General features: G+C 55.9%; 1 non-coding gene across 1 annotated transcript; it reads left to right on the forward strand.

The window, feature by feature from the left end:
* The first annotated feature begins 1,764 nt into the window (after positions 1 to 1,764).
* On the forward strand, positions 1,765 to 1,837 carry TRNAG-GCC (transfer RNA glycine (anticodon GCC)). The gene has a single exon. It is a non-coding gene; the product is annotated as a tRNA-Gly (tRNA).
* The last annotated feature ends 810 nt before the right edge of the window (positions 1,838 to 2,647 follow it).

Here is a 2,647-nt window from a genome sequence, read left to right on the forward strand (position 1 = left end):
ACCGCTGAGCCCCACCTTCACCCCCCAGCTCAGCTCCCATCTGCACCCTGGCCCTAAAACAAGGCTCCCAAGGCCAGGCCCACATGGCCCCTGCAGCCTCTCCATCCACGGAGCCTCTTCTCGGGCAGGACCTCCACCTCAGCGGTGCCCCCCGCCTTCCTCCTCAGCCCACACTTGGACCACCCTGGGCCCCTGTCTCATCCATCTGTCCAGGGGTATTAGCTGGGGGCCAGGCCCCGGGGATGGGGGCAGGAGCTGGCCGGACCATTGGAGGAAATCCCCAGCTTAGTCTCTTGGTGAAGGGAAAGCAAGGATAGAAGTGGGCTTGATGGCGTCATCCCTGCCGGGCAGGGATGTTACAGAAGTTGAGCCAGGGTGGGGTGGGGCTGAGAGCCCAACAAGGGCCTCCACACCACACAAACCAGCAGATGTGGTCCAGCCATGTGAGACCTGCTGGTGTCCTCGGGGGCCTCCCCCTCTCCAAGCAGCTTCGCCGACTCCACCAAGCTGGCCTGGGGGTCTCCCCTGCCCTTCCCAGACCCCTGTGCTTCCCCTGCCACATCACTGACCACTCTGTCCTTGTCTCCAAGGCTCTGTCCCCCCACCAGCTGGGGCTCCAGGATTCTGCTCATTGCCAGGCACAGAGAGAGAAGTGGATTAGTGAGCGAGTGAATGAATGAACGAACGAATGAATGAGTGAGGGAAGAGCTTTTCCACCAGCTGCTCATTTACGGGCTTCCCCGCCCTTGCAGGTCATGCCCACACTCGGGGGAAGAATTTACCCCTTCCCCAGCCTCATGTTGGTCATTAACGCAGTGCCTGGACTTGCCTGGTTAATAAATAATTAAGCTGGACAGGGGCTGACCTCAGGCTGACCTTGAGCCTCTCCGCAGGTCCTCCCCGAGTCGGATGTGTGACTGCTTCGTAGTGACCCTTTTCTCCTCTTCTCTGCTGGTGGGTTCTGAATCCTGGGGAAGTGTCAGGCACAGAGAAGGCCTGGCCCCAGCCCCGGAGTGCCCCAGCCTGCCCGCGAGGCCACCCGCCCCCCACCCCAGGACACAGAGAGTAGGGCCTCCTTTTTCTCCACTTTCTTTACCAAAGCCCAGAATCCCTGAACTGAGCCAGCGTGCGGGCCTCAAGCTGGGCTCTGCCGGTGATGCGCTGAGTGACCTGGGGGTCCAGCTCGCCCCCACCACTGGGCCTCGGTCTCCCCATCGGTCAAACAAGGAGGATGGGTTCAGCGTGACTGCGACTCATTCCATGATGCTGCGGAAACGGGCGGGTGTTGTGACAGATCCAGAGGGGACCTCAGAGACCACATCATCGTGTGCCGTGAGGGCCCGAGATCACACAGCAACTGGGGGAGGGCTGGGAGGAGGACACAGTCTCTTGAGCCATAGTCCGTCCTGGTCTCCCTCCCCTCCATGGCAGCCCTCCTTGTTGTCCATTATTCTCTTTTCTTCTTGTCATTCATTCATTCAGTGATAAGTTAGGCAGGGCTCAGCCTGAGGGGCCAGGGTCTTGCCGTCAGGGAGGCCCAAACTAGGGGACACAGACCTCCCAGGCAGCTACACTCCAGAGCAATTTGTGCAGGTTCGCAAAAGGGAGGGGTGAGAGCAGGTGGAAGAGAAGAGGAGAGGGGAAGCAGGGGCTCCTGGCAGGGGAAACAGCAGAGCAAAGGCCCCACAGAGCAAGAATGACCCGTTGGGAGAGTTACACGCAGTTCAGTCTGGTTGGCTGTATCAAGACCTGATGAGCGGGACCTCCCTGGTGGTCCAGTGGGTAAGACTCTGCGCTGCCAACGCAGGGGGCCTGGGTTCGATCCCTGGTCGAGGAACTAGATCCCACATGCCGCAACTAAGAAGTCTGCACGCCGCAACTGAGAGTCCGCAAGCCGCAACTAAGTCTGCATGCTGCAACCAAAAGGTCCTGCGTGCCACAACGCACATCCCGCGTGCCGCAGCTAAGACCCGGCACAGCCGAAATAAAATAAGTAAATCAATTAATTAAAAAAAATAAATCTTAAAAAAAAAAAGACCTGATGAGCCACAAGTAGGAGTTTGAAATTAACTCCAAGACAGTGAGGAGTGAAAGCGTTCGAACTAAGGAGAGGCATGGTCAGATTGCTGGGAAGATGGCTCTGGCTGCTGCTGCTGCATGGAATGCCTGAATGGAGTAGACACAGCCTGGGAGGCTATGAGTGTCACCCCAGGCAAGAGGCAGTGGAGTCTGGGTCGCTGGCAGGGGGTGGGAGAGAAGTAGATAGATCCAAGAGTTACTAAGAAGTAGAATCATTAAGACTTGGTAACTAACTTCTGATTCTGGCCAAGATGGAGTAACAGAGGCCAAATTTCCTATCCCACTTGAAACAACCAAAAAATTCAGACCAAAAATAAAACAAACATGAAACAGTGGTTTTCAAGAAAGAACCATCTGAAGGGATTAGAGGGAACTGTGTCTGATGCTCATACAGGGTTGGGAATACTGCCTGTTCCCACCAGTCAGGCTGGAAAACTCATAATTCACAGGGAAGTGGGTATAGCATTTAGGAAGGTCTTGTCTCAGAGGTGGGGAATAATTAGCCCTAAACGGAGCATTGCTAAAAACCCACCTAATAAATCATAAAGCAAGCCCCAAAAGGATCAAT

Source organism: Delphinapterus leucas, chromosome 6, assembly GCF_059928025.1.
Source record: "Delphinapterus leucas isolate spDelLeu-1000000601 "Yukka" chromosome 6, BTC_Dleu_Yukka2, whole genome shotgun sequence".
NCBI classification, from domain to species: domain Eukaryota; kingdom Metazoa; phylum Chordata; class Mammalia; order Artiodactyla; family Monodontidae; genus Delphinapterus; species Delphinapterus leucas.